General features: G+C 42.7%; 1 long non-coding RNA gene across 1 annotated transcript in view; it reads left to right on the top strand.

Annotated features, from left to right (window-relative positions):
• Positions 1–25,713, top strand: part of LOC137204172 (uncharacterized) — a 43,015-nt gene that overhangs the window by 12,875 nt on the left and 4,427 nt on the right. The window lies entirely within an intron of this gene.

Raw genomic sequence — 25,713 nt, 5'->3', positions numbered from 1 at the left:
GAAGTCCAGCTACCTGGAAGCTGCCATAATGGAGAGACCAGGTGGGAAAACACAGAGACACAGAGAGAGGCTCAGGGAGCTCAGCTCCCTTCTGCCCCCATGCAGGTGTGAGCAAGCCTTCGGGTGATTCCAGTCCCCTGCCTGAGACCCACCTCAGTGGCACAAACAAGCCATCCTGTCCCCATACTGCAGATTCACGAGTAAGATCATTGCTGTCGCTGTTGACAGGCACGCAGTTTTGGAGTTGTGTGTTGTGCTGTAGTTATAACTGGAGCCCAGGCTTGCACCTTTGGACATGAGGGTGGTACTAACTCCGGCTGTTGCACAGGCCAGGACCCCCATCATAGAGAATTAACTGGCCCAAATGTCAGTAGTGCCAAAGCTGAGAAACCCTGCCTTAAAGGCCACGCACAGGGAGAGCCCATGCAGTGGATAATTCTCAACTGTAAACTGGGCCAAGACCAGATGCTTAATTTCCCCTTCAAATGCCCTTCCCATTACTTTTCATATCTAGAGCCACACAATTGAATACTATGCATCCACTTTTAAAAATTAACTCTATGCGCACAAAGAAAAATGTCCAAGATACCTTGTTAGATTTAAAAAAAAGTAAGACAGCAACAGGAAGTAGAGCATAATCCCATACAAATTACAAGAGTATTGTGGATGCTTGGGAAAAAAATGAGGAAAGTATATACAGAACTTAACAGTGGTTATCTGGGGAGAATGCATGCTGTGAGAGGGGAAAGCAATGGCAGTTAAACTTTCTATATAGTTGAAAAACTAAAATTCAACCTAGTAAATTTGAAGATCTAATTGGCTGGTTTCAACAATTCAGGAATCAGGCAGCATTTTATCTAGCACCTAGGAGGGCACTCCTAGGGGTTGTACAAAATGTAACGTTTTTATAGGAAGAAGGGTGGGGCAAGGGAGCTCTTAGCAGAAGAAAATAAGGATTATTTTCAGGCCAGGATATCTTTTTGGAGGGAGGTAACAGGCAGGGATATTATCATGCAGATCTCCTCCCCATCCACTGGTGCAGGAGTGAGGGTGGGGGGAATGGAGAGGACCCACATGACAGATTACCACATTGGTGCTGACCAGAAAATTCCAAGCTGGTTAATTAAATTGCATTTCTGGTGAAGGTCAAAACTGCAATTAGATTAGGTATGAAATCTAGGTTTGGTACCATGGGCACTAGCACAAGTGATGCCATTTGGGGCCAGTGGTTTTTCTCTTTAACAATATATATTATACATATCACTATATGGAGAAATCTTTTATTTTCTTGACGTCAAAAATTATCTCCCACCCTAACCCCACCTCCTGGCACTGCCTTCCACAGAACAAGACCTAATTTTGTTTGGTGAAAACTTTTAGATATATCTTGTAGAGTGGGTCCAGCTGTATGCTGGTAAATGCTTAAGAACTAGCTTCTGGGGTGGGGGGGAGGTGGTGCTTTACAGTGTTCGCCAATTTCTGTGCTGTAAATGCTACAACCACGGCCCGTTTCAAGCTGCCACCGTGATTTCATTGAATGTGCAACTGAGAAGAAAAACACGCAGTTAGGTCTCTCAAGCCTGAGAAAACTAGCTCCAGTGCCCATTCCCAGCCATTCTTGACAAATAATTGGATATTGAGCTGCTTTCTTTTTCAAAAGGGTCAGAGTACAATCAGCCATCTACTGAGCTTTTTCTCTTTTTGAGTGGGATAGGCAAGTGGAGAGCCAGAACTGAGTTCTTCCAGACCATTGAGGGGAATTTATGTTTTGATGGGGAACAAAGACAGAGACAGGGAAGGAGAAGGGTGGGGGACAGGAGCCTGAATTTTTTTTTTTGGCTGCACCAGATCTTAGTTGCGGCACATGGCATCTTCAGTTGCGGCATGTGAGCTTCTTAGTTGTGGCATGTGGACTTAGTTGCGTCACGCGTGCAGGATCTAGTTCCCTGACCAGGGATCGAACCCGGGCCCCCTGCATTGGGAGCGCGTGTCATGGTCCAAATGCGGGTTGGAAAAGAATTTCCAGACACAAGGCAGAATGTAAAGAAGATAGAATTTATTAGAGGGAAGGGCTGCTCCCAGAACAGTGGGCTGACTTCCTATTCCAAACATGTGCTATTAGCCAGTTTTTATAGCCAGAGAACAAAGGAATGGTCCGAGGTGAAAATTTCATTTACTGATTGGTCGAGGCACATATACCTTCCTTCTATAGAGTGGGATTGGGACAGGGCAGATGCCTTTCCTTATTTGGGACAGGTCCCATTGCCCAGGTGGGCTCAGGAATTTCGTAACCATGGAAACATGGTAGGGAGGGTGATTAAGAGTCCAGTAGGGGGTGTAACGCTGAAACCTTTTCAGGCAGGGACGTCCTTTGTCCTTGAAGCACCACAGCTCGGAGTCTTGCTCACTGGAACACCAGGGAAGTCCCAGGAGGCTGATATTTAGAGAGGAAATTCCAGTGGAACATAGATGTTTAAAGGGAATTGCTGTGATGTTTGCCACGTGGTATGCAATGTCAGTCTTCTTCCACACCTTCTCCAAAAAATCTTCAGTAAAACTTTATCGCTCCATCATGTATAGCAGACTGGAACTGGTCTCCTAGCATTGCATTTAAACACTGAACGCAGCCTCAGAGTGGACCAAGGGTGAGAGCTCTGGTTACCATTGGGGGCCTTGCCCCACCTGGCCACATCCGATTATTTTTAATAATGAACATTCATTATTCGAGTTGTCAGCCAAAAAAAATCTAAGTTACCTGCACCTAAGAATGTGGAGTTGACAGTTATCTTCTTACCTGACTCAGCAGAACATGGCATAGAGACCTTTGCACTTGCAAAAGGGAATCGAGTCCTGGAATGGAATATAAACCAGTGGGGTCTGTTTAGAAGAGTGTTTTGTTATAGAAAATAATCTCCCTAAAACTTCTTGTGTCCTTCCATTGTGTTTTTATTACAAACCTTTGGCAGAACCTCAAACATGCTAATAAGCCTCCCAAACAGCTTTATAAAGAGTAGACCCCTGTTCAAACTTGCCCTGTGGTGCAAGTTCCTGAGATCGTGCTGATCCTGTGGACTAGTAACCTGGACGGAAGGCATTCAAGTCTCTGGCATGTTCCTCCAATGAGGTGCAAATATGGATTCCTATTATTGCCAAGGTTCAGGGCCTGGACTAAGAAACTGACAGAGAGACAGAGACAGAGAGACAGAGAAAGAGAGGAGGGTGAGGGGGAAACACATCTTCATACCTAGCTATAGGTATACATTTCCTGGCTTTGGGTACTTGCTTTCTTTATGTCAGTGGTACCTCTCAAGTTCACCCTCTTTGTTGCTCCCGATGATGGATACTCCTGGGACTGGCACCCACCAAACCAGTCTGGGAGAGAGAGTGCCCGAGTTTGCAGCAAAGGCACAGGGACTTTTGCTCTCTGCCTCTATCAGTGTATTTTCTAGCTTCCAACCAACCACCCAGTCTTGACCACTTCCCTTCTTTTAGCCTTCTAAAGTTTCTGCCTTTCTAGTCTCTGCATACCAGCCTAGACTGACACATAATCTTACCTGGGTCCCCAGCTGCAGCTTCAGGGTTCCATCTAATGCTTGCCGACTGGTTCCCACCCCCTTGCTAAGTTCCCTGGCTGTGGACGACTTCCAAGACTCCAGATCCCCAGCACGGCACTGATGGCTAATGTCACGCTATTTTGTATCCTTCGTCTCTCAAAGATTCTGTTGGCCTAATTTGTGCATCCAGAATGGGCAGTTGGAGTCAGTACAGTACAGAATAATGAGTAAAAAAGCACAAGGTTGGACAGCATATACACATAGAATGCAATGTGAATTGTGCCCCCTGAAGGAAAATTCCAGCGCTGCAGTCCACGTGAATGATTTCCCTTCCATTTCCCCAGGGTTGTGCAACGGGGGCTCTTACAAGCTGTATGACTCTGAACAAGTCAGTTCATCTCTCAGCGCCTCAGTTTCATCATCTATAAAAAGGAGCTAATATACAGTACCTATGTCACAGGACTGTTTTAGGGAGAAATGCTATGTAAAGGCAGCATAGTGCCTGGTACATTAAAAATGTTCTATACGAGTTAGTAGTTGTTATTTTCCAAGTATAAATACAATGGCCAACCTTCTTTAATCTAAGTTTAAGTTGCATCAGAGATGCTGTCTTTCTACATATTGGTGGGACCAGCAAGCAATACTCCTGGGTTGCTAGAAGTTTGGCTGGGCTGGGCTACAAGATCAAGATGGTCTCACTCAATATTTGGTAGTGGGGACTGACTGTCATCTGAGGAGCCTCAGTTCTCCTCCACATGACCTCTCATCCTCCAGTTGGCTAGCCCTACACCAGGACTCATGTAAGAGATACCAGAAAAAAAGAAAAAAAAAAAAAGAGTGATACCAGAAGATCTATTTTTTCCTCCCCTAAATGGTGTGGCATGAAGATATGAGATGTACTAAAAGTAGCAGAATCCAGAGCAGCCATAGGACCACTGGGTAGACTCTGGAGATGATGCCAATACTATAGGAGTTAGAACGGAGAGGCAGAACGAAAGACATGCTTGGTGACATTCTGTAAGCCACTGGATCAAGCCTTACCTGAAGGGAGCCCTATGTATAGACGTTGAGTTATGTGAGCAAATAGATAATAAATTGCCTGTAATTTTAAGCCATCTGGAGTTAGGCTGCAATCAAAAGCACCCTCACTGACAACTATCTCTTAATAAGAATAACCTGCTACTTCTTTAGGGGGTAAGAGATGGAGGAACATCAGGCCATGTGTCATTGAAGAGGACCCAACTCCCAAAGCAAGCTCTGCAGGCTCTCTTGGCACTTTAAGGGGTATTCACAGATCCTCCTTGAGCCCCTTCAGTTATAGAAACCCTATGTCTGCATCCTCCAATGGAATCTTTTAGAGTGTCCTACCTAAGCAAGAAAATCAATTTATGATTGACCGGAAATTTTCACTGTGATTTTAGTTAGTCTTTGAAAATCGTTCCTATAGTCCTAAGTGTGAAGAAGTAGGCAAGAACAAAGAAAGCTAGCGTCTTGGGGCTAATGCCGGGCTCTTAACAACCCACATAAAGCTCAGAAAATCATTTATTTTACATCTCTGGCCATTGATAAACACAACTCTCCTCTGTGTGATGTTGATCCAAAGACCCAACCTGCAGGATTCAGAAATGATTTGGGACTTTCAAAAGTGATCAGAGGAGCAGCTGAGCTTATGAGAGTTGATCAGGTAATTCACTTTATTCTCTTACTGCTGCTAACTTATGAAAAGGAAGTGTGAGCTCCATTCTACAGATAAGGCCAACTGAGGCATGTGGTGGTGATTGACTGAGCTGTGACTTAACAAGACAAGCACTAGCAAGGGTGTTCACATTTAATGCTGTGAAGAGCTCTTAAATAACCTTTGTATATAAATTGCATTGTTATCCACCTGCCTAGGTGCCTAAAAATAGAACTGGAGTTCTCCTGAGGGGCCAGGAGGAGCAAAAAAAGAAGGAAGGAAGGAGGGAAGGAGGGAAGAAAGGAAGGAAGGAAGGAAGGAAGGAAGAAGGAAGGAAGAAGGAAGGAAGAAGGAAGGAAGGAAGAAAAGGCCAGGGACATTTTAGAATTATAAATCTAGGTCCCTGCAGGGACCTCATTAGTGACTAACTTTTAAGGAGTTATTAGAATTGTCCAAAAATGAATACTGACCCTTCCACAGTTCCATGGATAGACTCAAATACCATGAGCAACTATGCATATTAGCAGATGCCCACATGCCCAGAGTCTAAAGAAAATAAATCAAGAAGTTATCCTAAGAAACACATTCTTCCCCTTTATGAGCATTTTGTTCAGTTTAGTTCAACAAGCATTTACTGAATGCCTGCTCCATGCCCAGCACTGAACATTTCATTTCCATTCATACGATGGTCAGCTGTCACCTCATTTTCCTCATCAATAGAATACTGTGTTAGTTTCCTAAGGCTGCCATAACAGAGTACCACAAACTGAAGAGTTAAAACAATGGAATTTAATTGTCACAGTTTTGGAGGCTAGAAGTCCCAAATAAGAGCCATGTTCTCTCTGAAGACTTCAGAGAAGAATCTTTCCTGCCTCTTCCAGCCTTTGGTGGTGCCAGGTGTTCCTTGTCCTGTGGCCACATCACCCCAATCTCAGCCTCTGTCTTCACGTGGCCTTCTTCTGCATGTGGGCCTCCCTGCCTCCTCTCCTCATATTATAAAGATGCCAGTCCTTGGAGTTAGGGCCCAGACTAAATCCAGAATGATTTCATCTTGAGATCCTTAACTAGTTACATCTGCAAAGACTCTACTTCCAAATAAGGTCACATTCTTAGGTTCCATGTAGGCATGAAAAAAAATTCTTTTGGTTGGGGAGGACATCATTTTATCCACTATAATGCTGTCTCACAAAAGCATGAGTGAGAAATGCCAATTTCACCAAAGCTTTTGAAAGGGACCAGGAGAAGATTTAGATTCAAGGTACCCCACAGCAGATACCTTGAAATCCCCTGTCACAGGTTGGGTTGCTGGAAAGCAGACTCTGAGATGAAGATTAGCATGAAAGGTGTTTATTAAAGAGTGCTCTTGGGACCCCAACCTTTGGGAAGGGACGGAAGGAAAGCAGGACTGGGAAAAGTTGAGCTGTGATGCAGTCACCCCAAAGGCTGGCCCTGTGAAGAACGCTGGAGCTGGGTTGGCCTTTCAGAGCTTTTTGGTCCCCCATCAATTATTGGTTATAGGAATGGGTTGAGACCTTGGATGAAGTGGCTCTCTTTAGGAGAGGTAGTCCTCATAGGGAGCTGAGAGCTGAGGACTGCCAGCCAGCAATACACCAAGCAGCTGGGAGAGTAAGTCCTTCAACCTTGAAGGGGAATATGGACAGCGCATCACAGTACCTACAGCACTTCCGTACTCACTTCTCTCTTTCTGCAGCTGCCATCAGGGAGGCTTCCCTTCTTCTCCTGTCTCCTCACAGGGCTGAGGACCCCTCACATTCCTCACCCCCACTGAAGCTTCCTTCTCCAAACTTGCAAATGCAAACCCATCCACAAACAAAGGGTCTGAGAATTACCCCGAACTAAGAGTTACCTCCATATTAGAAGATATTGAAGGGGGAAATAAATAGCAACCAAGGAGGTGTTTGTCAATGTTGCTTATTGCATAATGGAATACATACTGGATTTTGAGTAAGAAGACACAGATTCAACTGCTAGCTCCACCACTAGCTGTGTACACTTGAGCAAATCACTAGTTAATGAGACAAGAGGGCAAGGATTGTGTCTGCTTTGTTTGTCACTGATTATGCAGAACTTAGGTTAGCGCCTGGCACGTAGCTGGCTTAGTAAATACATGAAGGAATGAACAAGCTTTGCCTGAGCTTTGATTTCCTTAGGATAATATTTTTTTTTAATTTTATTGAAATATAGTTGATTTACAGTGTTATATTATCTGCTGTGCATCAAAGTGATTCAGTTATATATATATATTCTTTTTCATATTCTTTTCCATTATGGTTTATCACAGGATATAGAGTATAGTTCCCTGTGCTATACAGTAGGACCTTGTTGATCCAGCCTATATATAATAGTTTACACCTGCTAATCCCAAACTCCCAATCTTTCCCTCCCCCCTCACCTCCCCCTTGACAACCACAAGTCCATTCTCTATATCTGTGACTCTGTTTCTGTTTCATAGATAAGTTCATTTCTATCATATTTTAGATTCCACATATAAGTAATATCATATGGTATTTGTCTTTCTCTTACTGACTTCCCTTAGTATGATAATCTCTAGGTCCATCCATGTTGCTGCAAATAGTATTATTTCATTCTTTTTTATGGCTGAGTAATATTTCCTTGGGATAATATTGAATTGGTAAAGAGAGGCGAGGTAATAATTCCCAAAGTATGGTCCCTGCAGCAGCAGCAGCAGCCCTGAGGAACTCGTTAGAAATGCAAATTATCAGGCTCCACCCCAGATGTGCTGAATCAGAAAATCTAAGGGAGGGGCCAGCATTTTGTGTTTTAACAAGGTCTTTTGTTGATTCTGATGCAGGCTCAAATTCGAGAACCACTAGCCTAGGTTATACCAAGGCAACAAACTCAAAATCTCAATGGCTTAATACAGCAAAGGTTTATTTCCTGCTCACACTAAATGCCCATCTTCTGTTGACAAGAGGCTCTGTTCATCATAGTCACCCTGGGATTCAGGCTGATGGAGCCGCCATCATCTTGAGAGCCATTGGTGGTCATGACCAAGGGAAAAGCTGTGGTGAATCACGAACTGGCTCTTCAAAGCCCCACCAAGCTATGCTGTCATTCCTGCTCACAATTCGTTGTCAAAAGCAAGTCACACAGGCACATCCAACTGGAAAAGAGTAGGGATTGTTGAGAAGATCAAGTTAAATAGCAAGTAGGGAAGCCTTTGGAGAACGGTTAAAAGCTATCGCAATTTAAGAGATTGTTTCTATTATTTCTACTCTTGGTATAAAAGGGCTGGCTCCCTGGCTGTTTTGCTCATTACCACCATTATTAAGCGATGGCTGACAATGGTGGCAAGATGGTGTGGAGTTCTGAAGCAGGAAGTCATTTATCAGATTTTTTTAAGATGCTGGCTTTGAGGAGACAAAATGATAGAAATGTATAAAAAACACAATCCGGGCTTCTTTGGTGGCGCAGTGGTTGAGAGTCCGCCCGCCGATGCAGGGGACACGGGTTCGTGCCCCGGTCCGGGAAGATCCCACATGCCATGAAGCATCTGGGCCCGTGAGCCATGGCCGCTGAGCCTGCACGTCCGGAGCCTGTGCTCCGCAACGGGAGAGGCCACAACAGTGAGAGGCCCGCGTACTGCAAAAAAAAAAACAAAAAAAAACCCACAATCCACACAATACTTGGCACATTGAAGGTATTTGATATGTTTTTGTTAAGCAAGTGACTTTTCCAACTATTTATACAAATTATTGTGATGATCTCACAGTGGCAAAGATGGAATTGGTTTGGAACAAGCTTTTTGTTTCTGGTCACATTAGATGTAGAGTTCAGATGCCTGGTTCACTGGACAGTGTACAGAAGTAGAACTCCATCCAGAGTTCAAATCCCAGCTCAGCTGCTTATTACCTGTGTAACCTGAAGTTATTTAAGTCTCTATGACTCTGTTTTCTTCTCGGGAAAAATAAGGATTATAATAATCCCTGCTTCACAGGGTTGTTGTAATGATTAAATGAAACAATACTTGTAAAATGCTTAGAACAGTACCTGCACATAGTAGGTACATAATACATACGTGTACGCTATTGTATATTGTTGGTTTTTAACTTGGAGTAAAATCCAACCTCTATCAATAAACTACAAGACCCTGCTTGAACTCTGTCCACCTTCTCCCCCTCATCTGCCCCATTGCTCCTCACTGGCTTACCTCTCGAAAACCACACTGGCCTTTTTCTTCCTCAAATAAGCCAAGTTTGTTCCTGCCCCAGGGCCTTTCTACTTGCCATTCCCTCTGGCTGGGCTCTATCAGCAGCTCTGCAGATGGCTAGCTCCATCTTGTAGTTTATTTCTTGGTTCAAATGTGCCCTCCTATGGGGTGATCACACAACCCCAAATTAGCCACCCCTACTGATTTAGTTTTTCTCCCTCACCACCCTCGCATTATTACTCTTTGTAACCATCTTGTTCATCTGTTTACCAGCTATATGATGTCCTCTTCTTAAGAGCAGGGACCTTGAATGTCTCCTTCACCTCTGGAACCCAGACTTCTAAAACTAGGGCATTAAGTCAGCACCCTATAAATGTTTGTTGAAAGAAGGACTCGGGCAGGGCTCTGCTTCCCTTCAGAGGTATTGGCACTGTACTCCATGAGAAGAAAATATCTTCTCTATAAACTTGAGATAACAATGAATTTCTACAGCAGAAATTTTTTCCACATTAAATAAATGGATCCAAAAATGAAGTGCTTCTGGGAGCCATGTGTGGAGGAAGTGCCGTTTTTTGGGGGTTTTTTTTTGCTGTATGCGGGCCTCTCACTGTTGTGGCCTCTCCCGTTGCGGAGCACAGGCTCCGGACGCAGAGGCTCTGCGGGCCATGGCTCACGGGCCCAGCCGCTCCGAGGCATGTGGGATCTTCCCGGACCGGGGCACGAACCCCTGCATCGGCAGGCGGACTCTCAACCACTGCACCACCAGGGAAGCCTGGAAGTGACATTTTTAATGAAGGGCTTACAGGGTCACCGTGCCAGCTGATCCACTGTGCAGCCTCACCACAGATGCCTGGCAAAATATTGTACTCACAGCCAAATTATTTTTGCATGTTAGTACACTAGAGCTATGTGTGATGTCCTAGCAATTGTGTGTACATATACTTTTGGGAGAAAAATAACATTTATTGTAGGTTTTAAAATTTTCTAATTTCAGAAGAATCACAAGCTCAGTGCAGAAATTTTAGAAAACAAAGAAAAGCGGAAGGCACAAAGAAAACACCAGTCTTCCAAACAGTGAAACAGTTCGATGTGTGTTTTTCAGTGTTTTTTCTGTGAATGTTTTAAAAACGAGTCTGTATCTGCTTTGGAGTCGTGTTTTTCCCTAGTGTTTTTCAGGCGGTGGTGTTAGCAGGATTTGGTGATTGATTGGATGTGGAGAATGAAGGAGAGGGAAGAGTCATAGATGATCCTGAGGTTTCTCCATTCATGACTTGTTGGATAGTGGTGCAAATAAGGACATAGGAGCAAAAGCAGATTTGGAGAGAAAAGCAATGTGTTCAGTTTTGGACCAGATGCATTATGTGGATACTGTTGAGTGACTAGATGGTCAGCTGTGCCATCAAGAAAGATGATGGGGCTGGTGATGGAGACCTGAGTGTCATTGGAACAAAGGCAATAGTCGGAGAAATGGAAATGGATGAGTTCACTCAGGGCCAGCTTCTCCATAGGCCCCAGCAGGCCCAGTCCCTAGTGCCCTCAAAAATGTGGGCAGAAAGTGAGTGAAGGGGTATGAACCTGTTAGAAATCAGGGAGAACCTTCAGTTACATTACTACTGTAAAACCCCGGGAGCGGACCAGAGGGAGCCTCTGAGGGGAAGCTTGCTTTTTGCTGCCATCTGCTGGCTGTTATTGGAGCAGTTCCCACAAGAAAAAAAAAAATTCTACCCAACAGTTATGCAGCACCTACTGTATTCAAGGCTCTATGCCAGGCAATCTATAAATAATTCCCTACATTTTTATGTTCCTTTACCAATGATGGAGCATTTTCACATACAGTATTGCAACTTGTCCTCATAGCAATCCTGTGAGGGAGGCCCTGAGCACGTAAAATCATTCCCATTTTGCAGGTGAAGAAACTGAGACCCAGCCTGCACAGGCCCTTGCCACAGGGAAAGAGCAGAGTTCAGATGAGGCTGGAACCCACGTTATCTGACTCCTAGTTCGCTGGCTACAACCAAATTGATATTACTACTTTAGTTTTATTCTGGGTAGAAGGCAATAAATAAATAAACCCTGAAAAGTGACAAAGAAAAGGAAAATGGACCAAGAAGAGGGAGAAGAAAGAAATGGCATCTCTAAAGTTTTTTCCAGCTCAAAATTTATTAATTTCAAGTAATACCCCCAAAGTTTAAGATTTCAGATCAGTGAGAGACAAATAAGAATCAACTAAGATACCAATACTGTATTGTACAATTGAAAGTTGCTAAGATTTCTCATCACAAGAAAAAAAAACTTATGTGAGGTGATGGAGGTTAACTAAACTTATTCTGGTAATCATTTCACAATGTATACATATATCAAATCATTCTGTTGTACACCTAAAAGTAATATAATTTTACTTGTCAATTATAGCTCAATTAAAAGTAAATTTTTAAAATAGAGTAAAAAGGGGACTTCCCTGGTGGCGCAGTGGTTAAGAATCTGCCTGCCAATGCAGGGGACACAGGTTTGATCCCTGCTCCAGGAAGATCCCACATGCCGTGGAGCAACTAAGCCCATGTGCCATAACTACTGAGCCCAAGCGCCCTAGAGCCCGTGCTCTACACTAAGAGAAGCCACCGCAATGAGATGCACGCACACCACAATGAAGAGCAGCCCCCACTCACCGCAGCTAGAGAAAGCCCACGTGCAGCAACAAAGACCCAAAACAGCCAAAAATAAATAAAATAAATTAATTTTAAACAAAAAGTAAAAAGAAATCAACTAAGTTCTTCACTTGAAGCTTAGCATTAGAAGGAACCCTGAAAGTCACATAAATTACTCTTCCTTGGAAAGCAAGTGTACTCTGTGTAGTGTCCTCCAGTCTTACTGTGCACACAAACTCCCTGGAGATGCAGCTTCTGATGCACTTGGTCTGGGATGGGGCCTGAGACTCTGCATTTCTAACCAGCCCCCAGGTGATGCTGATGCTGTAGGTACACAGACTGCTACTTTGAGTCGCAAGGGTCTAGAGCAGAGGCCAGCAAACTTGTCCTGTGGTGGATGAAATATTTGAGGATTTGCAAGTTGTACAGTCTCTGTTGTGACTACTCAACTCCGCCATTGTGAATTCTCAGTTCTGCCATTATAGCACAACAGCAACCTTAGATAATACATTAAAAAATGGGTGTGGCTGGGTTCTGAAAAACTTTACTTATAAAAACAAAAGGCTTGCTGGATTTGGCCTTCAGACTATCGTTTGCCCACCCCTGCTCTAGATATTTCTATTCCTGGATGAGCTTTAAGTATGTAGAGAATGTGTTGGCTGCGTTGTATGTGGGGTACTGTCCAGTTGAGATTTCAGGTTCTTTAAAAAATTTTTTTAAATATTTATTTATTTATTTGGCTGTGCCGGGTCTTAGCTACAGCACGCAGGATCTTTGTTGCAGCGTGCAGCATGCAGGATCTCTGGTTGCGGCAGGTGGGCTCTAGTTCCCTGACCAGGGATGGAACCCATGCCCCCTGCATTGGGAGTGCAGAGTTTTAACCACTCAGGGAAGTCCTGAGATTTCAGGTTCTTAAACCCAAAGGCTATCACCATCACTCCACACTCAGTTGTTCCCATTCATTTAAGCCTTCAAACTGGGTATTGGTCTAACATCAGGTTTTGATAAAGTGATAGAGAATTGAAAATAACATTACTAACACTTACATACTACTTGGTATGTTCCAGGCACTGCTCTAAGTTCTTTATGTATATTACCTATTTAACCCTCACAACAACCCTATGAGGAGGCACTATTATCATCTCTACTTTACAGATGAAGAAACTTAGTTAAGTAATTTGCCCAAAGTTGCACCAATAGTAATTAGCAGAGTCAGGCTTTGAATTAAGGTGGGCTAATGCCAGAGTCTACTCTTTACTGCCTCATTTTACTACTTCTGAAAAGAAGCAGCAAGTGGTACCATTAGTTGGGGTCAATGGGTAGAGGGAGGCAGTGAGTGACATGGAGAAAGATACAAAACCAGGAAGCTGAAAGCTAAATTATTTCCTGTTGTATAGTTTGCTGAGACCAGACCCTGTTAGTGGGGGTTTTCTTACATTCTATTTTGTCCTGCATTAAATTTCCTTAATGATAGTATATGACTATTATTTTCCAAGGATCAGAATAGAAATAAACCAAGCATGGGTAATTCTCACATTCAGTTGTATACTGAGCTATCCCTCTTTTTGCTAAAGTGTTTTAAATACTATCCTTAAAACAGAGTCCAGCAGAGCTTGGGAGAGTGAGTTTTCCAAGCAGTTTAACTGGACACTTTGAAAACTTTTACCTGCCATGTTCAATGCTCTCCTCCCAATTTGGGAAAATAGGACTTCAAGTGTACCTCCCTATGCCAAGACCAGCCATAGAGTGTGCTGCCAAAGTTTTTCTGTCGAGGCAAGTCTTCTTGTTGAGACTTCTCTATATACAAAAATAAAGACCATGTCTGTTTGCATAGATCAGAAATTCTCAACTTCAGCACTATTGAGATTTTGGACCAGATAATTCTTCGTCGTGGGGAGCTGCTATCTGTGCATTGCAGGATGTCTAGCAGCATCCTGTCCTCCTACCCACTAGAAGCCAGTAGCATCACCCCAGTTGTGACAATCAAAAATGTCTCCAGACATTGCCATTATACCCTGGGAAGTCACAATCACCCTCAATGGAGAACCACCAGCATAGATCAGTGACAGTTTACAATTCAAGAATGCCTACCACCATCTGTTTGTGGGAGTATACGTTGGCACAAACCTTTTGAAGAGTGATTCTGAAAGTAGGCTTTGGAAAGCAATCATTAAAAATTCAAAATATTTGCATTTGGAAGGAAAGGGAAAGGATTTACTATTTATAGCTCTAGGAATATAAAAGATTCATTAGGAATAAAGGTTTGACAATCTATAAGACTTTATTTTCACTGAATGATAGGCACAGATCTGATGGTTGCCAGCTCCCAAAAATCCCTGAAGCAACTGTGTACATGAGAAGCCCTGAGTAATTGATCTGAGGTGTGGGCATCTGGCTTAACGGGCTTAGTTTACAGGTTATTTCCTGGAATACAGTGATTGGTCCACGGGTGGGCCAATCAGAGTACCTCGCTAGAGTTCTTCTAACTAATCTGAGTGGGCAGGGAGGGGAAAAGGGTATCTCTCCTCTATGATCACAAAGAGGTAAAGATGGGAGCCCAGCATTCAGTAGCCATGCCCGCACCTACTGAAGAAGCTGTTCTGAGAAAACGAAGCCAATACATAGAGAACAGCATGGGTGAGAGACACAGAGAATCCTTGCGATGTTCCAGTCTCGGGTTCCAGCCATCGCTGTGGCCAACTCCAACCAGGACGTTCCCATGTTTTCATTATGTGAGCCAATTTATTCAAGCTAATTCATGTTGGATTTTTTCTCTTGCAACCACTGGGTTTTGACTAAGGCATCTTAGCAAAGTTGTAAAGAGAATTCACATAATGACCAGGAGCACTGGTAAAATTTTCACTCATAGATGTACTGTGCAAACCAGATGGGTGCAAATTCAGCTATTTTGTAAATTCTGGTGTGGCTCTAGAAAATGCTTAGCAAATATGGCTGCTTCTTCCCATCTGCAGATACCACCACAATGGCTTCCATTGGTTCAAAGGATTTATACTTCCCAAAGCTTCTTTTTTAATATAAATTTATTTAACTTTATTTTTGGCTGTGTTGGGTCTTCATTGCTGCGCATGGACTTTAGCTGCGGCGAGCAGGGGCTACTCTTCATTGCAGTGCGCGGGCTTCTCATTGCGGTGGCTTCTCTTGTTGCAGAGCACAGGCTCTAGGTGTGCAGGCTTCAGTAGTTGTGGCACACGGGCTCAGTAGTTGTGGCTCGCGGGCTGTAGAGCGCAGGCTCAGTAGTTGTGGTGCACGGGCTTAGTTGCTCCGCGGCATGTGGGATCTTCCCAAACCAGGGCTCGAACCTGTGTCCCCTGCATTGGCAGGCGGGTTCTTAACCACTGCGCCACCAGGGAAGTCCCTTTCCCAAAGCTTTTACATTCATTATCTCATTTGCCTTCCACCATAACTCAGCCAGACAGGGAAGGGGATTTTAGCATCCCCATTTCCAGGTGAGAAGATGGAGCCACCATGTGGCTAAATGACTTCTTTATGTAATGCAGGGATTTAGAATGAGATCAGCAGTTCTCAAATTCAATCAGTCATGAACTGTGTCATGACTGATTTGATGCTAATGGTTAAAGTACCAGGACTTGAGAATGATTCATCTTTTTAAAAATAATACATTATCCCTGTAACAACGTTAATTCTTGCCAGCATTCAATATGCTTTCCTGGTAGGAGGAAAGGAGTGGAGTTACAGCTGGCATATTGGAAATTCCCATGGGATTGTTATAAACGGGAATATCCAACCATGTGCATTCCAATAGTTAAAAAAAAAAAGAAAGGTTGAGTCAATGGATAAGCCAAAGGCAGAGTCAATGGATAAGCCAGCCATAGAGTTGCTTCCAGCTCTAAAATTGGATGATTCACCCCAAATAAACTATGAGTTGATGGCATTCAAGATCAAAAGAAACCACTTTTCCCTGTCCATGGATCTTATTAAGGGTCACTCACTTTAAAGAGTTGTAGGTTGATCATAAAATGTATCATCCAAACCAGGATAGTTTTAAGATAAAAAGGGGCATCAATGGAATGGAACATCAGGGCAACATATTAAACAGGAATTATTTGAACAAACCAGGACTGGAATCACCCTAAGTATATGTAATGCAAGAAAAGTACATTTATATAACTGGAAACTGCCAGAACGGCCCCAAGGGACATCACTCTAAAGGTGAGTTGGATGTGTCTTGGTTTCAGTTCCCCCAAAAGCAGACTCTAAGATAAAAATTTCGGTGAGAGTAGTTTATTAGGGAGGTAAAGGAGAGTGTGGAAGTGAGGCAAGGAAAGAAAGGTAGCCAATAAGAGTGTGTCCTCAAGCCAGCAACTGCTGAGGCCAACTGGAACAGGATCCCTGAGGCGGTCACAGATGTGCCGCCCACATTCCCCCTTGAGGAAGGACTTGCTGTCCACCTGCAGGGAGTGGGGTCAGCAGATGGCCCCCAGCTGTCAGCTCCTTCAGGGTCTGCCTTAGGGGCAGAGAGCTGCCTCGTTCAAGGTCACGTCCTTCCCAGAGCAGCCTGCACTGCTGACCAAGCAAGGCCAGGCTGTAACGGCTGCCCATTTCCTCCAGATGCGGGACAGTCTGATGGGCAGTCCTCACTCCAGAGCTTCCCTCTGGGTTGGCCAAGCCTTTGTCAAGCTAGTATTGCAACTAGACTTTTCCTTTCCTTTCAGACGGGCTGATCCTTAATAAGCATTTTGTTTCCCAAACCCCATGTAAGCATCTGCATCTAGAGAACCTATCCCAAAACCATCCCTATAGGGAAACTCAGTGTATTCATCATGTTTTTTATTTTCTGTATCTTACGATGTTTTGACATCCTGGGGGACCTTTCAGACTTGAGAGGAAACTGCCCTTATAGGGCTAGCTAATTCCTAGGGGAGGTGGACTGCTTGCTTGGAATGTGTCTAGTCATGCGCAGACCACCTGACCCAGTGCCACGTCCCCACCCACCTGCTTATGTAACTCACATACCAACCCAATATTTCCTCTGTCTTAATCATCCCAGAATCAGGTCCCAGACAACTGAAGACAGCTCCTATGCCCTAGAGCCCACTGGAATTATTCAAAGGAGCCCATCCTAAACTGTTTAACTGTCTCTCCTTTTCTGCAGAAACTCCAATAAAGGCTCTGGCTTAGGCTTTTCTCTTATTCCTGCTTCTGCCTCCTGATCAAAACCTGATGCCTTCCCTATGGCCCTGAGTGGCATAGCATGTCCCCTTCTCTCAGGAATGTAAGTAATAAACAGTCGTTCAATGGCATTGGCTTCTCCAGGTCATCACTCAATCTGAGAATGCCTATAGCACCTTTATTTATAATTGCCCAAATCTGAAAGCAACCAAGATGTCCTTCAAAAGGTAAACAAACAAGTGAAAGCAGTCATTCTGAAAAGGCTAAACTCTATATGATTCCAACTACATTACACTCTGGAATAGACAAAACTATAGTCAAAAATGATTCTAGTTAAAAGAGACAGGAAGAGATAAATGGTTGCCAGCACTTTGGGGGATGGAGGGAGGAATGAATAAGTAGAGCACAGAGGATCTTCAGGGTAATGAAACTACTTTGTGTGATACTACAGTAATAGATATATAACATTACGTGTTTGTCAAAACCCATACCAATGTACAGCACAAAGAAGGGCCCTAGTGTAAACTAGGGACTTTAGTTAATAATAATGTATCAATATTGGTTCAACAATGGTAACAAATATATCACACTAATGTATGATGTCACTAAGAGGGAAAACTGTGACAGGAAGAGAGAAGAGGTATATGGCAGCTCTCTATACTGTCTGCTCAATTTTCTGTAAACCTAAAATTGTTCTAAAAGCAAAACAAAACAAAAGTGTATGAAAGAGGAAAGATGGGGGAAAAATGGATGTTTTTTTCCAGGACAGGGGGAAACTTAAATTTTCAAAAAAAATAACAGAGGTAACCCACAAGATACCACTTCACACCCATTAGGATGGTTATACTTTATTTTATTTTTATTTTTATTTTTTGGCTGTGCCAGACCTTAGTTATGGCACGTGGGATCTTTTTTTTAGTTGCGGCATGTGGGATCTTAGTTGCAGCATGCATGCGAGATCTAATTCCCCTACCAAGGATCAAACCCGGGTCCCCTGCATTGGGAGCATGGAGTCTTACCCACTGGACCACCAGGGAGGTCCCAGGTTGGCTATACTTTGAACACACACACAGAATAACAAGTGTTAGTGAGGATGTGGAGAAATTAGAATTCTCATACATTGCTGGTGTGAATGTAAAATGGTGTAACCACTTTGGAAAACAGGTGATTCGCATATGACCTAGCAATTCCACTCCTAGGTAGACACCCAAAGGAATTGAAAGCAAGGACTTGAACAGATACTTGTATGCCAGCATTCACTGCAACCTTATTCACAATAGCCAAAAAGTAGAAACAGCCAAGTGTCTGTCCATGGATGAATGGATAAGCAAAGTGTGGTGTATCCATACACCAATGGAATATTCTTCAGCCATAAAAAAAGGAAGTACTGATACATGCTACAACATGGATGAAACTTAAAATCATCCTGGTAAGTGAAAGAAGCCAGAAAGGAAAGGTCACATATGGTATGATTCAATTTATATGAAATATCTAGAATAGGCAAATCCACATAGGCTAGCGGTTGCCAGGAGCTGGGAAGAGGGGGGGATAGGAAATGACTGCTAATGGATATAGGGTTCTTTTGGGGGTGAAGAAACAGTTCTGGAATTAGATAGTGGTGTTGTTTGCATAACATCGTGAATATACTAAAAACCACTGAATTGTTCACTTTAAAAGGATGAATTTTATATTATGTAAATTTTATCTTAATTTAAACACAAATAGCAGAAGTGCCAAACTATTTCTCTCTCCTTCTTTGCTAAGATCTACATAAAAATGGAGCTTCCTAGAAGTAACCTACTTATGGGTAATGCTGATTTATTAAATGGAAAAATTTGTTTTTCAAAGGCTAAACTTTTAAATTTCTAGTTAATGTTTTATGGAATTCCCTGGTGGTCCAGTGGTTAGGACGCCATGCTCTCACCACTGAGAGCCCGAGTTCAGTCCCTGGTCATGGAATTAATATCCCATACGCTGTGCAATGCAGCCAAAAACAAAATTTCTAGTTAGTGTTTTATTAAATAAAACTACTGTGCTTGCCTCTTAAGGGGAAAAGTATTACAGCAAAAAACAAAACAAAACAAAAAACCCAGATACCTACATGCATGTGACCCACCACTTAAACAACAGTTTCTTTCTGATTCATGGGATGTAAAGCAGTCACTCAGTTTCTAGCATCTGAGATTCCTGAGGAACCCAGTTTCTCAATAGGGATGTTACTGAGAACAGTTTGCCAGGACACCTACAAGCAAAGATTACGTTCATAAACGGACTGCATTTGAGTTAGCACTGGGTGTTCTGAGATGCACGGAGCCTGCTGGGCATATACTTTAAAACACCATCTCTAGATCTATCTTTAGTCCCTGCCTTCCAGCTTGTGCTCATGAAAATAAGTACATCCACATGATAGTGGTTTCCAGGGCAAGTTTGACCTTACAAAGCTCACAATTCCAGTATGTTGATGGATTTCTAAATAGTGACTTATGGGAACCCTTATGGATATAGGTCCTCCAAGTCTCATTCTTTCATTTAACAGATATTTACCGAGCACCTGTTATGTGCAGGCATTGTTCTAAGCACTGGGTTCAAGAAAGAAGGGGCCAGAGAGTCCTGTGCCTCTGTATCTGCTTCTGGTCACAGAGTCAGTTTATAAACCAACTGTATATCTTTGTGCCGGTCTACAGAACAATGATAAAATGCCTCTGATGTGCCCAGCACAGAGCTAGATGCAGGTAAATGAGGCTCTGGTCCAAGAAGTTCAGAGAAGGGAAAAATAGTCAATAAATAAAGGGAAAATGTTAAACCTTGCTAGTATTTATTTATTTATGTGCTGCTGTGTTCCAGAAAAAGATTTAAGGCAGCTTACAAGGATACATCAAACAGCCAGATTGCATAAATTATAAGTAGGAGAGAAGGGAGAAAAAGAAAAACAAAATAAGAATGAGGACTGAAATTGGGCCAGAAATGAGACTATATGATAAATTCCTCTATGCTTGTAGCCTGGTGTAGTCTCTTGTGTAGTAGATGCAGCTGGGGCCCTGCCCAGAGTCCCTCAACACTCCTCTCTATACACCAAAGGATGCTCATTGCTACACTTGTGACTGAGTGAGGGCTTTGTTCTGGCTGTGGAAGCACACCCGGCCAGCAAGCAGGATGGCCTGGAAGTTCCAAAGAGTTTGTTTCCCTAGAAACAGCCCCACCCAGTGATGGATGGGTGTTGGTAGAGGAATCTCCCAGCTTCCTCTCCTTCCACTGAGATAATATGAGGCCTGTTATCTGCAGTATCCCAGTGCCCTCTGGGGATGCTGAGCTCCACTTGCCTGTAGCAGTCACTTGCTTGCCACATGCCCTTTATTGGTTGTCTTCCTTTCTGTGTCGCCCTTTCCCTCTCCCCATCCTGTTGTTTCCTGGGCTCGTTGCCCAAATAAACTACCTGCCCTTGAATCCTTGTCTCAGAATGAGTTTCTTGGGGAACCCAGCCCAAAACAGCTCACCGTACCCTCATCTGCTATTTATTGTAGAACTCCAGGCTCCTGCAAAGTTCACTCCCTATCAAGATTTCTGGGGGTGCCCAGGAGGGAGTCACATATGGTCAGAAACAAGTCTAGTCAGCTACGATGTTTGTGGATTTTTCCTCTTTTTCTCCTATTCTGGGCACCCCTGTACCAACCAGGCATGCTGCTATTTCTGCTGCTTATGACTGACTACCTTGACTGATTTCCACTTTATCCAAGAGTCATCTCCACCTTGTATCACTGGGTATCACCTTTCCTACCAGGCACTGCTGCCACCTATCAGGTACTAACTAACACAAGGTGCCAGGTGCCAAAGCAGTTGGATGTTCAATGGTGATGTTCAGTCGAGGGGAATGCCTCCCAGCCACTCTGTGTTCCACCGTGTTGATGAGATGCTAGACCAACATTGCTTTGGGGACCAAGAAGAGGTTTTCATTAAACAACCCCCTTAGTTTTTACTTACAGCCATAGCCACATAAAACTCAGGCATGGTAAGTCCATAAGGACTGGTCGTGAGAACTAATCTGAGTGACAGGTACACTGCACTCCTCAGAAATCACCCATCCAAACTCTAGCCAAATATTAACCTTATTTTGAGTCTGACTTATTTATTTGACTGATCTGTCTTTCCTTTTGATGAGTTATCTCCTGGGGGTTCTTGGGCCCCTGGTGCAAACAGGGTACATGCAAGGTGTCTTGGTATATGGAATTATTAACTAAAATACTATTGAATATTGGAGGGCACCTACCCAAACCAATCAGTTCTTAGTTCTTTCTGGCAATTATAGAACAGGGTCAGCTGTCATTGAAGCTACTACTGGATCATCTGTGTGGAAAAAAAAAAAAGCATCTGGTTACTCTTGTGCTCTAAAACCTTCAATGGCTCCCCATTACCCTTAAAATAAAATTTAGACTTCTTAATATGACCTACTGGCTGCTGTTGGCTCCTGCTTGCCAATCCCATCTCCTATCCCTTTCCCTTTTGCTCACCACATCCTAGTCATATGACTTCCTTTCTGTTCTTCAAGCACATCAAACTCTCCTCCAACTCAAGGCCTTTGCGTCTGTTTTGCCTTCTGCCTGGACTGCCTTTCCCATGGCTCTTCCTATGGCTGAATCCTTTTTCTTCAAGTGTCTGCTCAAATGTCATCTTCTCAAAGAGATTGCCCAGTTACCTGACCTAAATTAGAGACACACACACACACGCTCCCCACCATTTGATAAAGTTACTCTTTACCAAATCATTATATTAATTTTTTTCCATAGAACTTGTCAGAATCTATGATTATCTTATTCATTGGCTTTCTGTCTTCTTTCACTGGAATGTAAGCTTCCTGAGGACAGGTACGTTGTTTGGTTTTTTGCTGCTGAATACTCAACACCAATCATAGTGCACACAATATCCATCCAATATGTTGATGAGTGAATGTACATAAACAAGTGCTTATTTTCTGTTCTCAATAGCAGAAAGATGCATACTTTTGTTTCATCCAAAACTGAGAGTATATCATTAAGTATGAGTTAAAAAGCAGGGAGGCCAGCAAACATCCCTTATTTTCCCTCATTTAAAATATTTTAATGATTGTATCATAAAACATTTCCTAGTGATTCTGATCTGTATGAACATCAGTAACTGGCAGGAGAGGAGGAAAGCTTTATCAAACTCCCCAGTTTAACGCATAACCAATTTCTGGTCCAGGGTAAAGTCTAAGGAAAGGTCAATAAAATTGGCAAACATTATTTCTAACCAACTTTTTCACATGATAGCAAAAAAAAAAAAAAAAAAAAAGTTCATGGTAGGGAATTCCCTAGCGGTCCAGTGGTTGGGACTCTGTGCTTCCACTGCAGGGGGCATGGGTTCAATCCCTGGTCAGAGAACTAGGATCTTGCCCGAGTTAGATCTTTTGACTAGACCAACACTGTCCAATAGAAATATAATGTGAGCCACATGCATACTTTTTTTCTCCACACACATAATTTTACATTTTCTAGTACCCACAATGAAAAGAATAAAAAGAAACCGTTGAAATTAATTTTAGTAATACATTTCATTAAACTTAGTTTTCCAAAATAGTATCATTTCAACATGTAATCAATATTTTTTAAAAAAGAGGGCTTCCCTGGTGGTGCAGTGGTTAAGAATCCGCCTGCCAATGCAGGGGACACGGGTTCAACCTCTGGCCTGGGAGGATCCCACATGCTGCAGAGCAACTGGGCCTGTGTGCCACAGCTGCTGAGCCTGCTCTCTGGAGCCCGCGATCCATAGCTGCTGGGCCCGCATGCCACAACTACTGAGGCCCGGGCACCCAGAGCCCGTGCTCCACAATAAAGACAAGACACCGCAATGAGAAGCCCGCACACTGCAATGAAGAGTAGCCCCCGCTCACCACAACTAGAGAAAGCCCACGTGCAGCAACAAAGACCCAACGCAGCCAATAAATAAATAAATTTTAAAAAAGATAAATTAGATCTTTTACATTCTTTCTTATTTTATACTTACAGCATATCTCAATTGAGGTGATAAATTTGTTGTCCGTGCCGTGCGGCTTGCGGCATCTTGGTTCCCCAACCAAGGATTGAACTTGGGTCCCGGCAGTGAAAGTGCCAAGTCCTAACCACTGGACTACCAGGGAACTCCCGAGATGATAAATTTGATTGGAAATTATTGCTTTGTATTTAGATTTCAAAAATTTAGACTTGAAAAAGTAGATTCACGACCTTTTTTTTTTTCCCCTTAGATTCCATATATATGTGTTAGCATACGGTATTTGTTTTTCTCTTTCTGACTTACTTCACTCTGTATGACAGACTCTAGGTCCATCCACCTCACTACAAATAACTCAATTTCATTTCTTTTTATGGCTGTGTAATATTCCATTGTATATATGTGCCACATCTTCTTTATCCATTCATCTGATGATGAACACTTAGGTTGTTTCCATCTCCTGGCTATTGTAAATAGAGCTGCAATGAACATATTGGTACATGACTCTTTTTGAATTATGGTTTTCTCAGGGTATATGCCCAGTAGTGGTGTTGCTGGGTCGTATGGTAGTTCTATTTGTAGTTTTTTAAGGAACCTCCATACTGTTTTCCATAGTGGCTGTATCAATTTACATTCCCACCAGCAGTGCAAGAGTGTTCCCTTTTCTCCACACCCTCTCTAGCATTTATTGTTTCTAGATTTTTTGATGATGGCCATTCTGACCGGTGTGAGATGATGTCTCATTGTAGTTTTGATTAGCATTTCTCTAATGATTAATGATGTTGAGCATTCTTTCATGTGTTTGTTGGTAATCTGTATATCTTCTTTGGAGAAATGTCTGTTTAGGTCTTCTGCCCATTTTTGGATTGGGTTGTTTGTTTTTTTGTTATTGAGCTGCATGAGCTGCTTGTAAATTTTGGAGATTAATCCTTTGTCAGTTGCTTCATTTGCAAATATTTTCTCCCATTCTGAGGGTTGTCTTTTGGTCTTGTTTATGGTTTCCTTTGCTGTGCAAAAGCTTTTAAGTTTCATTAGGTCCCATGTGTTTATTTTTGTTTTTATTTCCATTTCCCTAGGAGGTGGGTCAAAAAGGATCTTGCTGGGATTTATGTCATAGAGTGTTCTGCCTATGTTTTCCTCTAAGAGTTTGATAGTTTCTGGCCTTACATTTAGATCTTTAATCCATTTTGAGCTTATTTTTGTGTATGGTGTTAGGGAGTGTTCTAATCTCATACTTTTACATGTACCTGTCCAGTTTTCCCAGCACCACTTATTGAAGAGGCTGTCTTTTCTCCACTGTATATTCTTGCCTCCTTTATCAAAGATAAGGTGACCATATGTGTGTGGGTTTATCTCTGGGCTTTCTATCCTGTTCCATTGATCTATATTTCTGTTTTTGTGCCAGTATCATACTGTCTTGATTACTGTAGCTTTGTAGTATAGTCTGAAGTCAGGGAGCCTGATTCCTCCATCTCCATTTATCGTTCTCAAGATTGCTTTGGCTATTCAGGGTCTTTTGTGTTTCCATACAAATTGTGAAATTTTTTGTTCTACTTTTCTGAAAAATGCCAAAAAAAAAAATGTCATGAAGAACCTAGGGGTACGATGGGAATAAAGACACAGACCTACTAGAGAATGGATTTGAGGATATGGGGGGGGGAAGGGTAAGCTGGGACAAAGTGAGAGAGTGGCATGGACATATATACACTACCAAATGTAAAATAGATAGCTAGTGGGAAGTAGCCGCATGGCACAGGGAGATCAGCTCGGTGCTTTGTGACCACCTAGAGGGGTGGGATAGGGAGGGTGGGAGGGAGGGAGACGCAAGAGGGAAGAGATATGGGAACATATGTATATATATAACTGATTCACTTTGTTATAAAGCAGAAACTAACGCACCATTGTAAAGCAATTATACTCCAATAAAGATGTTAAAAAAAAAAGTAGATTCACATACCCAAGGAATTCCAAAAATACTTAAAAGTTTTTCCAATAATGGAATCAAGTTTATCAGTTTTAAAATTTAACATGGAAATTAATAGCATTATGCTAAGTAAAAGAAGCCAGACACAGAAGGTCACATATTTTATGATTCTGTTTATATGAAATGTCCACAATAGGTAAATCCATAGAGACAGAACATAGATTGGTGGTTGCCAGGGGCTGGGGGAAGAGGAGTGAGGAGTAATTGCTTAATGAGTACGGGGTCTTTTCTGGGGTGATAAAAATGTTCTGGAACTGAGTAGAGGTGGTGGTTGCACAGCATTGTGAATGTACCAAATGCCATGGAATTGTTCATTTTAAAATGTTTAATTTTATGTTATGTGAATTTCACCTTGATTTTAAAAATTGAAACTAATAAAATTTAATTAAAATTATAACTTCAGTTCCTCCATCACACTAGCCTCAATCCAAGTGCTCAACAGCACTAGACGGACATTGTACAGCACGGGACCAAGCTACTCTTATGCCGAGGCCAGGGCTTTTAAAATCATT

The sequence above is a fragment of the Pseudorca crassidens genome, chromosome 12 (genome assembly GCF_039906515.1).
Source record: "Pseudorca crassidens isolate mPseCra1 chromosome 12, mPseCra1.hap1, whole genome shotgun sequence".
Taxonomy (NCBI): domain Eukaryota; kingdom Metazoa; phylum Chordata; class Mammalia; order Artiodactyla; family Delphinidae; genus Pseudorca; species Pseudorca crassidens.
This window is presented reverse-complemented; position numbering and strand designations above follow the sequence as displayed.